Source organism: Mustela nigripes, chromosome 3, assembly GCF_022355385.1.
Source record: "Mustela nigripes isolate SB6536 chromosome 3, MUSNIG.SB6536, whole genome shotgun sequence".
Taxonomy (NCBI): Eukaryota; Metazoa; Chordata; class Mammalia; order Carnivora; family Mustelidae; genus Mustela; species Mustela nigripes.
The window spans coordinates 6,333,006-6,352,258 of NC_081559.1; the positions used below are offsets into that span (position 1 = coordinate 6,333,006).

Below are 19,253 nucleotides of genomic sequence, written 5' to 3' on the forward strand. Positions count from 1 at the left end.
ATACTGTGAAACTAGAAATCAACCACACATACACACACACACACAAACACACGATCTGGAAAGAACATAGAACATCTGGAAATACATAGAGGTTAGATAACATGCTATTAAGCAATGAATGGACCAAACAAGAAATCAGAGAGGAAATCATAAATTACACAGAGACATATAAAAATGATAATACAACAATCCAAATTCTTTGGGCTGTATTAAAAACTGCTCTAAAAAGGAAGCTTATGACAATACAGGCATACCTCAAGAAGCAGGAAAATTTTCAAATAAACAACCTAACCTTTCACTAAAAGGAGCTAGAAATAGAAGAACAAACAAAACCCAAAACCATCAGAAGAAAGGAAAGAATAAATAGTAAAGCAGAATTTAAAAAAAAAAAAAAAAGAAAGAAAAGAAAAACAAAAACAATTAAAAAAATCAATTAAATCAGTAGCTGATTCTTGGAAAGACCAATAAAATTGCTTAACAGCTAGCCAGATGCATCAGAAATAAAAGAAAGAGAGAGAGCAGGGAGCAGTCTCAAATACACAGAACCAGAAATGGAAGAGGAGAAATAAAAATACCACAGAAATACAAAAGGTTATAAGCGATTATGAAAAATTATATGTCAACAAATTGGACAACCTAGAAGAAATGGATAAATTCTTAAGAAACGTAATTTCCCACAATTGAATCAGGAAGAAATAGGAAATTTAAATAGATGAGTTATCAGCAATGAAATTGCATCAGTAATAAAAAAAAATTCCCAACAACCAAAAGTCCAGGACCAGACATCTTCACATGTGAATTCTACCAAACATTTAAAGAAGAGTTAATACATATTCTTCTCAAACTAGTCCAAAAATAGAAAAGAAAGAGAAGCTTTCAAATTCATTCAATGAGGTTAGCAATACTCTGATACCAAAGTCAGATGAAGACATTACAAACAAAGAAACAAACAAAACAAACAAACAAAAAAGCAAGAAAGAGAGAGAGAGAACTATAGGTCAATATGTCTGAAATCCTCAACAAAATGCCAGCAAATCAAGTTCAGCAACCATTTAAAAAAAAGAAAAAACCATTCACCACGATCAAGTGGAATTTATTTCCACAGTGTAAGCAAGTGTTCATAATTCACAAATTAATAAGTTATACATCTCATCAATGAGAGGAAGGATAAAAACCATATGATTATCTCACTAGATACAGAATATGAATTTCACAAAGTACAACATCCACTCATGATAAAAATCCCCAATAAAGTAAGTTCAGAGGGAACAAACCTCAACATAATAAAGGCCTTAGATGAAAAGCCCATAGTGGGGATGTTTGGATGGCTCTGTAGGTTAATTATTCAACTCTTAATTTCAGCTCATGTCATGATCTTGGAGTTGTGAAACCGAGCCCCACATTAGGCTCCACACTCATTGGGGAGTCTACCTGAGACTATATCCCTCTCCCACTGCCTATCCTTCTGTTTTCTCTCTCTTTCAAATATATAATCTTAAAAAAGAAAGCAAAAGAAAAACTCATAGTGAACATCATATTCAATGGAGAAAAACTGAAGCTGTTCCCATAAGTTCAGGGATAAGACAAGGTTATTCATCACTTATATTCAACATAGCTCCAGAAGTCCTAGCCTAAGGTATCAGACATGAAAAAGAAATAAAAAACATCCAATTGGGTAAGAAGGATAACATGCATATAACATGATATTATATATAGAAAACCCTAAGGAGTCAAGCAAATAACTACTAGAATTGATAAATGAATTAAGGAAGTTCACAGTATATAAAATCAATATAGAGAAATCTGTTGCATTTCTATATACTAACAATTAGGTAGCAGAAAGAGAAATTAAGAAAAAAATCCACTTAAAATTGCTCCAAAAATTATAAAATACCTAGGAATAAACTTATCCAACAAGGTGAAAGACTTATACTCTAAAAACTATAAAACACTGATCAAGGAAATTGAAGATGGCACAAATGGAAAGATGTTCCATGTTCATGGATTAGAAGAAAAATATTGTTAAAATGTCCATACTATCCAAAGAAATCCGCAGATCTAATGCAATTCCTTTCAATACACTAATAGCTTTTCTATAGAACTAGAACAAATAATCGTAAAATTTGTATGGAGACCAAAAAAAATCCCAAATAGCCAAAGCAAACTTGAAAAAGAAGAGCAAAATGGAGGTATCACATTCCAGAATTCAAATTATATTAGAAAGCTGTAGTAATCATAACAGTATGATACTGGCACAAAAATAGACACAGGATCAATAGAACAGAACAGAAAACTGAGAAACAAACCCACAATTATATGGTCAATTAATATTCTACAAACGAGGTAAGAATATGCAATTGGAATAAGTAGCTTCAAGAAGCAGAGTTGGGAAAACTGAGCAGCTACATGCTTTCTTACACCATGCACAAAAATAAACTCAAAATGGATTGTGGACCTAAATGAGAGACCTGAAACCACAAAAGTACTAGAAGAGACCCCTAGATATCAATCATAGCAACATTTTTCTAGCCCTGTCTCCTGAGGCAGGGAGAACATAATGAAAAATAAACTATTGGAACTATGTTAAAATAAAAATCTTTTGTATAGCGAAGGAAAAAAGCAACAAAATGAAAAGATAACCTACTGAATTGGATAATATATTTACACATGACTTATCAGATAAAGGATTGGTATATAAAATATATAAAGAACTTATAAGACTCAATACCAACCCCCCCAAATGCATTTAAAAATGGGCAGAAGCCATGATCAGATATTTCTCCAAAGAAAACATACAGATGGCCGATAGACACATAAAAAGATGCTCAGCAGATTCATCATCAGGTAAATGCAAATCAAAACCACAATGAGATATCAACTAAAATCTGTCAGAATGGCTAAAATCCAAAATATAAAAAACAACAAATATTGGTTAGGATGTTAAGAGGAACCCTTGTACACTGTTGGTGGGAATGCAAACTTCTGTATCCACTGCTGGAAACAGTGTGGAGGTTCCCCAAAATATTGAAAAAAGTACAATTACCTAATGATCCAGTATTCCACTACTGGATATTTATACAAATAATATGAAAACGTTAATCTGAAAAGATATATGCATCCCTATGTTTATTGTAGCATTATTTATAAGAGCCAAAATATATAAGCAATCTGTGTCCAGTGATAGATGAATACAAAAGATGTAGGATAAATATATATTGGAATGTGATATATATATATGTATAAAACACAGCCATTAATAAGAATGAAATCTTGCCATATGCAACATGAGTCGATCTAGAGTATATAATGCTCAGTGAAGTAAGTCAGTCAGAGAAAGACAAACATGTGATTTGTCTCATATGTGGAATTTAAGAAACAAAACAAATTAAAAATTAAAAGAAACAGATATATATATTAAGATATAAATATATCTATGTATAGATAGATAGCATATAATAAATAAACATAGGGATGCATATATCTTTTCAGATTAACGTTTTCATATTATTTGTATAAATATCCAGTAGTGGAATACTGGATCATTAGGTAATTGTACTTTTTTCAATATTTTGGGGAACCTCCATACTGTTTCCAGCATTGGATACATAAATATCTATCTAATTGCTATCTATAGATAGCAATTAGACCATAGATATAAATATATCTATGTATAGATATATTTATCTATGTATAGATATATCTATGTATAGATATATCTATGTATAGATATAAATATATCTCTGTATAGCTATATTTATATATTCAAATATAAAGAACTGGTGGTTACTAGAGGGAAAGTATGTGGAGGAATGGGTGAAATAGGTGAAGAGATTAGGAGTAAACTTATTGTGATATATACTAATACATAGAATTATTGAAGTACTATATTTTACACATAAAATTAATAGAACACTGTATGTTGATTATACTGGAATTTAAAATAAGTTAATAATAATGAAAAAGAATGCATACAGATGGTAACTAAGTACATTTCCTATTAGGTAAATGCAAATTGAAAACAGCATGTGATATTATGACATAACAAACAGAATGACTAAAAAAAAAATTGTGCAATACTATATGCTGTCTAGAATGAAAAGCAATTAGACCAATTGTCCATTGTTAGTGTGAATTTAAGTGGGACAAGCATTCTGGAAAAGATTACACAGTTCTTTATAAATGAAGTATGTTGACTAGCTTATAAGCCATAAAACACAATTTTGAGTATTTATCTGAGAAATGAACACTAATGTTCACATAAAAATATTTTAGCAACTTAATTTATAATAGCATACAAATATTCTTTGCAGCTTATTTTATAATAGCTAACAACTGAAAACAGTCTATGCCTTTCATTGTTTAAACATTGAATTTTTGAACAAGTTATATATATACCATGAAATACCACACAACTATTAAACAGAAGATTTAATGATATACATAATATATATGAATCTCCAGAAAATTTATGGTGAGCATAAAATACAGTCCAAAAGGCCACACACTGTGTAATTCTATTTACATGTCAATTTTGAAATGACAAAATTTTGAAATGGCGAACAAAGTGGTGGCTGTCAGAGTTTAGGAATTGTTTGGTGGCAGAAGATGGATATGATTATAAAGAATATCCTGAGGGATGGGGCGCCTGGGTGGCTCAGTGGGTTAAGCCGCTGCCTTCGGCTCAGGTCATGATCTCAGGGTCCTGGGATCGAGTCCCGCATCGGGCTCTCTGCTCGGCAGGGAGCCTGCTTCCCTCTCTCTCTCTCTCTGCCTGCCTCTCCATCTACTTGTGATTTCTCTCTGTCAAATAAATAAATAAAATCTTTAAAAAAAAAAAAAAAAAAAAAGAATATCCTGAGGGATGATGTGGCCATCATTCCTTTGCTTGACTCTGTCAATGTCAGTATTCTGTTTGCAGTATTTCACAACAGTTTTGCAAGATGTTATCATCGGGGGAAACCGGTCCAGGAGGACAAAGTCTCTTGTTCTCTTGTTCTGTACCATACCTTACAACTGAAGATAGAGTTGGATATATAGTTATCTCAAGACAGAAAATTTTCAATACTAGTTATATTTTCAAAGGAATGTTATATAAAAAGAAACAAAGAAAAAGATAAAGACAGATTTCCTGCAAGAAACAATGCAAGTAAGAAAAAAATTTGAGCAATTTGTAAAGCACTAAAATATAAATTTGACAATCTGTAAGTCAATACACTGCAAAAGTATTTTCCAGATATTAAAGGAGAAGAGTTCCAGACAGACAAAAACTGAAAGTTGTGTTTCACTGTGTATAAACTAAGAGTGAACTCTCAGAAAGAGAAATCAAGAAGACTATCAATTTATAATTGCATCAAAAAGAACAAAATACCTAAAAATAAATTTAATCAAGGAGTGAAATATGTGTACACCAAAAACTACAAGACACGGATGAAAGTAATAGAAGACACAAGTAAATTGAAAGAAATACTGGAATACAGTAACTTTACTCATCGACTGGAAGAATTAATATTGCTAAAATGTCCATAGTACCCAAGGCACCCAGGTGGACCAGTTGGTTGAGTGTCTTCCTTCCTTTCAGATCAAGATCCCCGGGGTCCTGGGACCACGCCCCACGTCAAATTCCCTGCTCAGTGGGGAGCCTGCTTCTCCCTCCCCTCTTCCTTAATGTTCTCTCTTGTTATCTCTCTCTTTCAAATAAATAAATAAAGTCTTTTAAAAAAGAAAATGTCCATACTACCCAAAGCATTGTAACGATTTAATGTAATCCCTGTCAAAGTTCAAAAGGCATTTTTATCAGAAATAGGAAAAGCAGTCCTAGGGCGTCTGGGTGGCTCAGTGAGTTAAAGCCTTTGCCTTCAGCTCAGGTCATGATCTCAGGGTCCTGGGATCAAGCCCCGCATTGGGCTCTCTGCTCCGAAGGGAGCCTGCTTCCTCCTTTCTCTCTGCCTGTCTCTCTGCCTACTTGTGATCTCTCTCTGTCAAATAAATAAATAAAATCTTAAAAAAAAAAAAAAGGAAATAGAAAAAGCAGTCCTTAAAATTTGTTTAGAATCACAAAAGAGCCCAAATAGACAAAATAAACTCAAGAAAGAACAAAGCTGGAGGCATCATGCTTTCTGATTTCAAAATATATGAAAAAGCTACAGTAATCAAACAGAATACTACTGGCATAAAAACAAACACATATGTCAATAGAACAGAATAGAGAGCCCAGAAATAAACCATCACACACATATGGTCAATTAATTTACAATAAAGGAACTAAGAATATACAATGGAGGGAAGAAAGATCTTCACTAAACTGTGTTTAAAAGACTAGACAGCCACATTCAAAAGAACAAATTTTACACCATACACACATCAACTAAGAAAAAAAGAAAAGCATTAAACAATTAAATTTAACACCTGAACCACAAAAGTTTTAAAAGAAAACAGGAGAAAGATCCTTGGTATTGATGTTGGCAATGATTTGTGAATATGATACTCAAAGTACAGACAACAAAAGCAAAAACAAATCGAGTGGGACATCATCACTCTAAAAAGCTTCTGCACATTAATGGAAACCATCAACAAAATAATGATACAACCTACTGAGTGAGAACATATTCGCAAATTATATATCTAATAATGCATTTATATCTAAAATATACAAAGAAATCACACAATAGTAAAAATATATATATAAACAAACAAAACAATCTGATTTTTTAAAAATGGGTAGAGGAACTGAACAGACATTTTTTCCAATGAAGCCATCTAAATGGTCTTGAGGTACATAAAAAGATGCTTAACATCACTTACTATCAAAGAAATGAGTGCAAATCAAAAGTGCAATGAGATACTACTTCATCCCTGTTAGAATGGTTTTCATCAAAGGACAAGGGAGAACAAGTGTTGGTGAGAATGTGGAAAAAAGGGAACCATTAGGTCCTGTTAGACGGAATGCAAGTTGTTGCATCCACTATGGAAAACATCATGGAGGTTTCTTAAAAACTTAAAAGTAGAACTACCATAGGATCCAGCAATCCCACTTCCGGGTATGGATCCAAAGGACATGAAAACAGGATATTGAAGAGGTATCTGCACTCACATGTTCACAACATGATAGCCAAGTTATGGAAATAATCTAAGTATCCAGCAGGGAATGAATGGATAAATAAAGATGTCTTACATATAGATAGACAATAGATATAGTTAGAGATTACGTGAAATAAGCCAGACAGAGAAATATAAATACTGAAGGGTATCATTTATATTTGAAATCTTTAAAAAAAAAAAAGTCAGATTCAAAAAAAAAAAAAAAAAAGTCAGATTCAACAGAATAAAGCAGTGGTTGCTGGAAGCTAGGGCGTGGGGCGAATAGACATGTATTTCTTGAACAATTACAGCATTCAAAGCTTAGTGAATAAGGTTTCTCTATGTATTTCCAGAAGAAAGTGCCTCATACCAAAATAGGTGATGAAAACACTTAGGGAGGGTGACAGAAGCAAAAATTGAGGGAAAAAATTAGAACATCCATTTTAACCAACGGTGATTCATTGTTGCACTCCGGTGGGGGAAGCTGTTGCCGCCACTCCTGATGTCACACACAGCGCGGTGACATCCCAGGCGAAGACCGCGGTGAGACGTCGGAGTGGGCGGTCCAGCCACTACATACGTAAAATCGGCCAGAAAGTGTCCCTGCCACAGCAAGAAGATGGCTTCTCCTTCCCGTCTGCCTTCCAAATGTGTTACAAAAGTGTGTCCTTCTCATTTAGCAAAGATGTCAGTGGGAACACGTTTTGAGCCTCATAGTGCAATGCATGGGGAATACAGGCGTGTGCAGGATGCCGCCCGATTTAATGCTCTGCTTTATCCTCGCCTCTCTCATCCCATTATCAGGTGCAACATGGACTTGACACTGCAGTTTTCATTTATGTCTGTTATTGATTATTGCATTAGCTATCAGTTATCCCCGCCAGTATCCTTCATGAAAGCAGAGATCGTCTCTACCTGATCATTGCTATATGCTCGGATAGAGGAGAGTTGCTCAGTATTTATTCCTTAATACCTCTATGAATTTTGATTAAGAGCCCCAATTCCTTGGTCACTTCAGAAAGCAGGGAAGCTTGCTCATAGATGGGTAACAAGAATATATTTTCCCTAATATCTATATCAATACCCCCACCCATTCAGCTCATTTTCTTCTTAAGGAAAATGTAAGATTTTGCTGACTCCCAAGAAGCCTACTATTTTGTGGACAAGAGAGGAGTCTGGTCTTCTTTGAATCCAGTCTCGCCAGTGCTATAATTAGTGTGTTTGTCCAAGTGTTTGGACTGTGGGCACTGGCATTCCTGGTTTACAGAACCACTGCACCTTTGGTCCTCACTTTTGTTTTTCATGTCTTGTAAGTGCGTGACCAATTCTAAAGATATTTTCCTTTCTTCTCAATATCTATGCAGCGTTTTTATTAGATTACTTATGGTGACTAATTGCTTCCTTTTTTTAAAAAGGCTGAAATGATTTGTGTCATATATTTACAGTGAAACAAGGTAATTTTAAATATTATTTTGTAGGTTAACATCATTTTTTAGTAAAATTAACGATTAAAGTCTATGTTTTAGGGTATAATATTTAATTATCATGAAATCATTATTCACTGGTGCGCAAAGTGGAATGTGAAATAAAACGGAAAATCTGCTTTACTCACTTTATCCCAGTTTAAAACCTAGAAGGAGGCGGTGGTGGCAGTTGGCGATGCAAGGTCCCTTGTGCGGTTGGGTTGCTGCTGAGACTGGCTGGGCAATCTCGTGGGCAATCTCGAAGGCAGAGAGCAACACACTCTCACCAGTCTTCAGCTTAGCAGAGCCTCACATGTGAACTGTCTTTCTCATTTCCTGGAATAAAAGACACAACGTGGTCTTAATAATAACCCCAAAATGTAGGTAAACTACTTACATATAATTCTTCTAACGCTTCCTGGCTTAATCATGCCTTACTTATTGTTGTTGAGACTTGAGAAGAAAATCATTCTTGATTATCCAGAATAGTTAGAGGCATTGTATGTTATTTTCCAAAATAAATGAATGATCTATTCTCCTATAATTACATCCAGGATGGCTTAGTCTGTGGATCGAGAGCTTTTCATTGTAAAACAGGTGGTCTCATAGCGCAAACAGATAAATTAGATTGTGGTAAACTTCCAACTTTAGACAGAAATTCAACTTATTTTAATGAAAGGAGATACTGTGTGCTACTTATAGACCCCCTCCAAAGTTAGATTACTTTCCAACCCTTTATCACTGCCATGGAAGCAAATACTATAAAAAGTAAAATCAAAATAACCAGAGATACACATCTCTCATTTTTCATATTTAAGCTATTCTATTTAATTATGAAAACCATAAGCTTTTTGAAAAATATGTGATAAAAATCTTAGCTAACTTTCAGAATACACTATTTTTATTATATTTCTAGAGTCTAAAACTATTTTCATTGCATTATTGATGATGCATATTCCAAGTAAATATTACTTTTTGAATTTAGTTATCATTCATTGTCTTTTTAACTAATGAATGCAAAGCCTCTGAGAACAAAATGTTTTCCTTATGTTTTAGAATTTATTTATCGAATAAACAGACTCAATCCCATCAAATTTTACTACCCTCAAATATCCCTGTGATATTTTCAGAAATTATATTAATGATGATTGTCCGCTTACCCTCCTTCTAGTAAAAGAGATTCTGCAAATACTATTTAAAAATATCTCTCAAAAATATCTCTTTTTTTTATTACAAATCAATTGTTCTTTAAGTAAGGTATATTTTAAATAACACTAAACAGGAAAGGCTAAAAAGCTATTTCTAACAACATTAAACAGCATCCAACTGTGAAGTCAAGGACTCAGATATAATACAAAGTTCCATGATAAATTTTTTTAAACTTCCTTTTCATATTGAAAATTCCATTATCAAGTCATTATCAAAGTAATCCTAACAGAGTACTAATAGAGTAGGAAAATCATCTGCACTCATGATTTTATGCTTCCTGCCAATGATTTCTTGTTTAGAATGTAGAAAAAGAACTCCTCATGTATTGGAACCACAAATTACAACTGTGGAAATATAGTAGTTCCCACAGTTTAACTGCAGTGAGCCTGACATCTGGCAGTTACGCTGCTGGGACTCTCCACTTGAGGGCAATTCTTTGCTCATTTTTAGGTTAGTGTAACATTCTCCCTGTGCAGCAACTTGCTGTGTCCATAGTATAAATTGTTCTGAGGTAGAAAAGAAAAACCAAGCACAAACTGACGGCAAGGTGAGGGAGCTCCCCAAAGCAGCCGTCCTGACTTCGTTTTTCCCTTGCTCGAGAGGAACATTTGTCCTAAAGAGCATTTCGCTTCAAATGGCATGGGGTAGGGAGAACTGCCAAATGTTTCTCAGTCACTGTAAGTTGTAATTTGGTCTAGAACTTACTACTCTCTTAACTCTGATTTATCCTGTCTTTTTATAGGTCTGATTATCGTAAGTTACTTCAAATAATTCCAGAAAGCTATAAATGAGTGTATCAACTAAGTTTCTAGTTGCAAATGTCTTGAATGATTATAGCTCTTTTTGAAAATGCACCATAGCTATTAGCATAACAAAAGCTATGATACAATCTAAGATTAAATTTTCAGTTAAGTTTTTTTTTTTTTTTTCCCATCAGGATTTCTTAAATTCAATGGCCCGTTTGATATCGATAAGTACTGCATGGAAGAAGTTAGAAAATACTACAATGAATAATTTATTTCACTAATAATCAAACAAATTTTTTCATAGAAATTATTTTTAGCACAGTAGATTCAATTCCTAGTGAAATTTGATACAAGTTTTAATAAGGATAATAAATAATATCAAGTGATTTCAGGCCATCTGCTTTACATGACATATCCCTGGGAAACGCTGGAAGGCAGGCTGATATTTTTACTTCCTAGAATGTTCTCTACAGGTATTGCCATTATAGTTCAAATTAAACCAGATGGAGTAATAAGATAAGCAATACTACCATTTTTTTTCAATATTTTGAATACAATTGTCTAGTGTGAACATAGATTTTTAAAAAGAATCATCAATAGCATGGAGTTACGTGATATGTTTTTCTTAAGATCCAGAGGCAAAAATCTTCACTTTCTCGTGTAACAGGAAGATTGGGATGCGCACAAGCAATTTTAAATAGCAAGAATGTCTTTCGGTGAATTGTGTGTTCCATCTGTCACAGTCTCCACATTTTACCATTGATAACATTTGTGATGTGATCTAAGAAATTGTTCCCAGCAGGTCCCATCATATTGAATAATGGTTTCTTTTATATGAGCAGGTTGTTAAATCAGCCACACTCTCAGTTTCAGAAGAAATGAAAATCAACACTAAACAACCAGATGAGAGGAACAGATAGATTCCTAGAGAGAACTATATGTGTGAATTTAGAAATGTAGTTAATGCAACACAGACCAGATAAAGGAAAACAGTAAAATAAAATACAATAAAAGACGGGGTGGTTCTTTAGGCTCTTTATTAAAATCTGGCTCAACTGTGGGGAAAAAATGTAACTCCTTTCCTATGTATTTACTAATCTTGATAATTAAGTCAATACATACTTTTGGGGGGGGTCCATCCTACCCCAATCTTTAAGGAAAATACGCTTGCTGTAGACAAGGGTAATATAAGAAATGTAGTAGCTGATGTTTGTTTTGGCTATCTTTCATTTTATAACAAAATACCCCGAATGTAGTTGAAAATAAATTTTGTCATAGCTATATTTCTGTAGGTGACTGATTTGGGCAGATCTCGCCAGGTCTATTCTCCTGCAAGGGAGTATGTACAGGGATCACTCAGTAGATGTAAACTAACAGTGGGTTAGTGTAAAAGGTCTAAGGTAACATCATTCACATCCCTGACGCCATCATGGGAAGTCTGGAAGGCTCGGCCCCGCCCCTTTCCATCTCCTTGTCGTATCATTGCCTCTCCAAATGCTCTATCCAGCAGGATCGTCTGACTTCTTACATGGATTCCAGAGTGAAAGACGAAAGGTTTCTAATCCTCTAAAGGGCTAGATCTGGAACAGATTTATTCAAAGTAGTCTCTGAACAAGCTTAGGTGCACAGGGAGGGAAATTAGATCCTTAATTTTTAATGGAAAGGATATAAGAGAATTTGGGGACTTTTTAAATATCCTACAGTCTGCCATCCAGGCACAAAATATTCACATTCTTCCACATGCAAAATATGCTCACCCTCTCCAAAGATTCCCAAAGATGCATCTCATTGGGGGGCTGATAGAAATCTCAAGGTCTCATCTTCTAAATCAGGGCCAGGTGCAGATGAATCTCCTTCAGGGGGTTTCTCAAGTACATTTTCCCCCTTTCAGAAAACTTGTGATCTGAAGAGACAGAATATTTTTCCCCATCACACCCAACACACAATGGACAGATACAGGCTTTACTGTTTAAAAAGGAGGAATACAGGAGAAACATTGCATTCATTGGTCTATATCAATTCTGAAATTCAGCAGAACACATGATGCTAGTTTCTTGATTCGGGCCCCATTTTATTTTGGGAGTGGCTCTTTATTGCTTTCAGCTCCAACTTCTGGGATCTTGGCTCCAATCTCAGAATCACCTTTTCTTTCTCCTAAAGATGGTCTGTGTGTTGATATGGTTTGAATTCTTTCTCAGCCTATTTCCTGCCTGTGGACAGCTTGAGCCCTGTAGGGTTGTCTTGAGCAATCGGTCTTTCAAGCCAAAATAATGTTTCTGCGAGGAAAATTCTCTTCAGAACCTATGGATTCCCTGTGGTATTGAGGGTTACTACATTAGACAAAAGCTAGATGCACAAAGATCTTCAGTACAGGCCCATCTCTCCTTTAATATGTGTCAGACACTGTGCGACAATGACCATAAGAACTTTCATAATCTTAATGGGTATTTCCTTAATTTTTTCCAAACTGTCAACAAAGTGCCTTGGGTACATGCCCTTGAGATACTCAACCTGATGCTCTATTATATGGTAAGTGTCTTGAATTTTATCATTATCTTGGGTTTATTTCTTACTTTGCAAGTAACTTGATATCTAGAAGGATTAGGACTTAAAAACTTTAATTTTAAAAAATCTAGCAAATCTTGCCTCCTTTTTATTTCCTCTGGTTTCTTCTAAAAAACTGAGTATTTCTTCCTTAGTGCTTGTCTTGTTTCTCCTATTTTATCACAGGAAGTTAGAAGAAGACCGTTGGCACTTTGTACATTCTGTGTGGGAATTTCCCCAAACAATCCATGAACTCTTTACCTGCTCTTCCTATTCCTTATGTTGCTGAAAAAGTCAGTGGTTACAAACTGTCTGTCAATACACATCAAATGTCTCCTATATTTTCCATGAACAATGTGTTGCTTTGTCTCCTCATGGTCCTCCTTGCCTTTTTAAAGTCTCCTCAAGGTCATCCAGTTTCTCCTTACCATCTTACCCCAAAGTCAGTGCCATATTGCCTTAGGTTTTTGTTACTTCATATTTCTAGTAATAAATCACCGATAACCTGATTCCCAAACCACACCACATGATCACTGACTCAACTATGATTCCATTTGTCTTAGACATATTCCCAAGAATTGATTTATGGATTCTCTGACAGATGCAGTTTTCAGATTGTCTAGAATGGCTAGAATTCTCTACAGAATAAAGTCAGATGAGTTAGTCTAGGGGTATCATTGCAATAACAGCACATAACAATGTGTAAAAGATAAGAATGTGTATTAGACCAGGTATTATCAACAAAATTAACTTCTGATCTTTGGTATTTTCTTCTTTAAAATATTTTTTCCTTTTTTTTTTTCCCCCTAACCCGTAGAATGATGAATAAGATGCTGACACTATTTGTTCATTCTGCATAATATATACAACACATTTCATTAGTTTTCTTCCTGTCTCTACCATATTCATTATAAAATGATTAGGGCCCAATAGTACTATCTAATGTCTAAACAGAAAATTTATTTAGATATATTTGAGGGGTGCTATTATAGAGAAGTTTGTATCTCTCAAAAATTCATGTGTTAAAGTCCTGACCTCAGTGAAATGGTATTTGGATACAGGGCCTTTGGAAGATGACAGGGATAAGATAAAATAATGAAAAGTAGATCCTTATAGGATTAGGATTAGATAAGATTATGAAAGTAGATCCTTATAGTAGTATTAGTGTCCTTATAAGAACAGACACTTGAGCATGCGCTCTCTCTCGCTCTCTCGCTCTCTCCTGCCTGCCCTCCACTGCATGCACCAAGCAAAGGCCATGTGAGCACATACTGAGAAGGCTGACGTCCTAAGGTCAGACTTCCAACCTCAATAACTATGAGAAATAAATGGTTTTGTTTAAGCCATCCAGTCCCATGGCATTTTGTTATACAAGTCAAACTGACTAAGGCACCATCTTTATTGTTTAGAAACAATAAACAATACCCGTTTATTGTACGGGTATTTACAAATTAAGTTGTGTTGTGTATGTTCTAAGGAATACTGTAATAGCAAGTTATTTGTATGACTTACAAGTGCCTCAAAATATCAAAGTAAATTCTTTAATCCATGTAGGAAGGAGTATATAGGAAGATTTGGGGGAAATGGAAGATAATATGGCTTAAGTATAACAAGTTTGGGGAAGTATGACTTAAGCATAACAAAGTCTTTGTTATGCTTCTCATTGCTCATTTAAATAATGGTATTTACAGAAACAATGTTCTTATATTCTTTGTCTTATGTTAGGGTGAAAATCTTTGCCTACAATTGAACTATGAAATTATAAGCTGGAACAGGAAAATAAGTGCTGGGTTAATGTAGACCATGAAATCATCCCTAGTACCTGGCTTGCTAAAATGTAACACGGAGGCAGCTGAGGGCAGGAAAGGTTTGGGAGAAGGGCGTAGGCCTTTGGAACACCGAGGCCTGTGTGACCACTCTGGGTAGGAATGCAGAATGCCACATGGCGTCGCCTTCCCGGAAGCTTTCTTAGCCAAAACAGTAGCCCTGTGATCCAAGAGATGTATGCACTGTCCCTTAGGCTATGCCTAGCTGATCTCATAGGACGCGCAGGTTAGCATATTGTATCTTTCCTGTAAATAGATCTTCTAGTTCCAGTAACACCCCTTGTCACATCATGTGCTGATAAAGATTTGTGATCATCCTGAAGGACCTATAAAAGTGGGAGCAAAGGACAAAGGGTCTTCAGCTCTGAGCCTGACCTCCCTGCCTTCTCCTCTTTCACAGCAAAGTTCGGTACAGTCATCTTTCATAGGTCGGTACAGGAATTGCTGGCCATGTCTGGCAAATAAGCACACATTGGTTTTGAAGATCATCAAAGACTCTATTAAAATGAAAGAAGAAATAGAGCGTGAAGGTTCTACTAAGATGAAACACATGTTTTAGAAACAATACACATATGGAAGAATTATTGACAATTCAAAGGTATTTTTATACAATTTTATAAAGTGTCTATATAAAGAACTATACAACATGACCTTTTAGGGTCATTGGAAAGATATTGCCTAATATACTTCAAACATCTAACTGCTTCTAGTTACTATCTGCTTTGATTAGTATACTTAATGGCATCATTCACAATGTTCATGTCCTATTGTTATAGGAACTATGTAAAGGAAATAGAAGCTCATGTGTGTCACTGCAGATAGCTAAGTGCTTCCAAAGCAGCTAGAAAACAAGATAAGATAGCGTATACCAGTTACCTCATATTAGGCAGGGAAATAAAGTGATATTCGATTGAAAAGACCTGGTATGACAGTGAATATTCCTCACTTTCCTGTCATGTATGTGACTTGCTTTTAAATTATTTTGTACTGGAGTGCCGGTGTGGTTCAGTGGGTTAAAGCCTCTGCCTTCAGCTCAGGTCATGGTGCTGGGGTCCTGGGATCAAGCTCCGCATCGGGCTCTCTGCTCAGCAGGGAGCCTGCTTCCTCCTCTCTCTCTACCTGCCTCTCTGCCTACTTGGGATCTCTGTCTGTTAGAGATAAATATTTATATAAATATTTATTTATAAATAAATAAAATCTTTAAAGTAAATAAATAAATTATTTTATAGTGATCCTAATTTTTGGAAGTCCTCTATACACCGTTCCTATGATGATTGTATAATAGGGTCGTGGCTCTCACATGCTAAAGATCTTTAGTTATAGCATGTGAGTAGGTACTATATCCTTCAACTTCAGTAGGAATTTTGATTTGGTAAATAAGAAGGCTAATTCTGATTCTGGGGGACCACATACAGAGCACTGGGACATCATGCTGTGAGGTGGTGTTAAAAAACCAAACAAACATATAATTGGATGCATATGAAAGAAGCTTGAAGAATACAAATTCCCAGATCCACATGCAAATGATGGAAGCTCTATAGTTTTTATTCTACTAAATAAAACAATTAAACTAAAAAGGAGTAACTTTCCAGGAGATTTTGAACCATGATGTTCACTAAAAATAACTATTTTGTACAATGTTCTAAGGTTATAACATTTTTTAAAAATCCTTACTTTTTTGTTGGTACTTCATTTTTGGTGGTAAAAAATTATTTGGTAAGCATACCCTCTCCAGGAGCTTGGCAATAATGGAAAAAAAAAAAGTAACTCTGAATGTTAAACCACAATATAAATATGCAAAAACCTATGCCAATATTTTTTAATTTAATTTTTTCCAGTACAAGATAGGACATCAATTGAACAAACAAAAAACAAGGTATGCAAACTTGCATTGAATATTTTTTAAGTTCAGATAAAATTTCAGTAAAGGTGATAATAAACTAATAGAAGTAACATAGTATTTAGAATTGTGTTTGATTAACTATGGAGCCATAGAATAGTAAAATTTTCGAAACCGGTATTGGTAGAACCAAACAATTCTTCAGGAAGAACATAATACAGTACAACCATATTCAAGAACTGCAGTCTCATTTGCAAGACATATTCTTGTGAACATTGATACATCAGTACATTTCAGTATAATTGCATTTATAGTCCCAGAAAAAGACAAGTACTGCATTCTATAGTTTTTTTATTTGTTTGATTTTTAAACTAACAATCAACCTTCTGGTTTAACCTGACGTCCCAGGAATGTCCACTCAGAGAAAAAATAAGTCAAACTAATCTCATTATTCCAGTAATTGGTGGCAGTATTTCTTACTGAAAAATAAGAAGTTGGCATTTTGGTGTATATCCCAAACTCTGTGAGTTCGCTTAAAGTAATTCTTCTATGGAATAATGGTCTCATTTTTATTTTAATTAGCAGAGCTTTTATTATTATTATTATTATTATTATTAACATATAATGTATTATTTGCCCCAGGAGTACAGGTCTGTGAATCATCAGGCTTACACATTTCACATATTCACCATTGCACATACCCACCCCAATGTCCATAACCCAGCCACCCTACCCCTAACTTCCCACCCCCCAGCAACCCTCCATGTGTTTCCTGAGATTAAGAGTCTCCTATGGTTTGTCTCCCTCCCAATCCCATCTTGTTTCATTTTTTCCTTCCCTACCTCTACAATCCCCCACACTGCCTCTCAACTTCCTCGTATCACAGAGATCATGTGATTAATTGTCTTTCTCTGATTGGCTTATTTCACTCAGCATAATACCCTCAAGTTCCATCCACATTGTTGCAAATTAAAACTAGCTAGTTTTAAAGCCCCTTTGGTGAATATATGTCAGCAACACCACTCTTTAAATTCCCTGACATTTTCACAGAAGCCAAACATATCCTTGACAATTCTCTGAGTAGCTCTTGCATTTAAAATAATAATAATAATAATAATAAATGATCATTATTTTCTCATTAATTTTCCTCATATAAGGGAAAAAAGACAAATTTTTGGAGTTTCAAATTTATGTTGATTCCATAGAAAGAAAAAAAAGACAAAAAGAGTTATACAAAAGAGGAAAGGCAACATAATCTAGTCTTCTAATTTAATTTTCTTTTACTTATCATTTTATAGAAACCACAAATTGGTTCATTTTTTATTATCAGAGAGTCATAGTAATACATGTTTATGTTTATATCTTTTAGAGCAGGTACAAATAAGGAAACCATGAAGAAGCAATCACTAATATGTCACGGCCAGCGCGACAAATGGGCCAGGAAACATGACGGTAAGAGGATGGTGAAAAGAAATTAAGAGACAAAGAGATGGGGCAGGAGGGACACTGAGGAGGATGTCCAACAGGGCCGATTTTATTCCACATCTTACAAGCATTTATAAGGCAGACCAGAATAGGAGGAGCATTACAGCAGTACCTAGTCAGATGACCGCAAGTTCCTATAACAAGTTTACATTAACTACAAGCAAACCTCGTGATGCCAGGTAGTCTAGGCTAAAGCCAAGACAATCAACCAGGGAGTGGATTATGGGAGGTACAGGAACAACAAGGACCGACTAAGAATTCATGACCCTGACCCCATTGTTCCCTTCTGTAGGGACAGCGCGTGGGAAGTCACGTGGGCCAGCGCGCGACACATAGCACAGACCCTTTTCTCATTGTTACTCAACTTTCCTGTTCTTAACCTTGTCAAGGTGTCTGGACTTTGAAGGAGACACAAGTCAGGGCCTGGTTTGGTCCTCGACTCCAACCATGCTGTAGCCTCCAACACTAATAATTCTATTTTTATAGATAAGGACTGTGATATATAACTATTTCTTTTTTTTTTTTTTTTAAAGATTTTATTTATTTATTTGACAGAGAGAAATCACGAGTAGATGGAGAGGCAGGCAGAGAGAGAGAGGAGGAAGCAGGCTCCCTGCTGAGCAGAGAGCCCGATGCGGGACTCGATCCCAGGACCTGAGATCATGACCTGAGCTGAAGGCAGCGGCTTACACCACTGAGCCACCCAGGCGCCCAACTATTTCTTATAATATGTGTAATGTTAACATGATGGCATTATATTTGAGAAGGAAAATAAAACTAATTACATAATCTTATTTATTATATTTATTATCCTTCTATGTAACCTTATAAATTTACTTCCATTTTATAATTCTAACTTAAAAATTAAAAAAAAAAAAAAACATTTTGGGGCACCTGGGTGGCTCAGTGGGTTAAGCCTCTGCCTTTGGCTCAGGTCATGGTCTCAGGGTCCTGGGATCGAGCCCTGCATTGGGCTCTCTGCTCAGCAGGGAGCCTGCTTCCCCTTCTCCCTCTGCCTGCCTCTCTGCCTACTTGTGATCTCTCTATCTCTGTGTCAAATAAA

General features: G+C 35.3%; 1 long non-coding RNA gene across 1 annotated transcript in view; it reads right to left on the reverse strand.

Moving 5' to 3' along the window:
* Window positions 1-8,695: 8,695 nt before the first annotated feature.
* Window positions 8,696-19,253, reverse strand: part of LOC132012815 (uncharacterized) — a 91,144-nt gene continuing 80,586 nt past the window's right edge. Inside the window, exon 3 of the long non-coding RNA XR_009402772.1 lies at window positions 8,696-8,876. This is a non-coding gene — a long non-coding RNA (uncharacterized LOC132012815). The remainder of the gene's footprint in view (window positions 8,877-19,253) is intronic.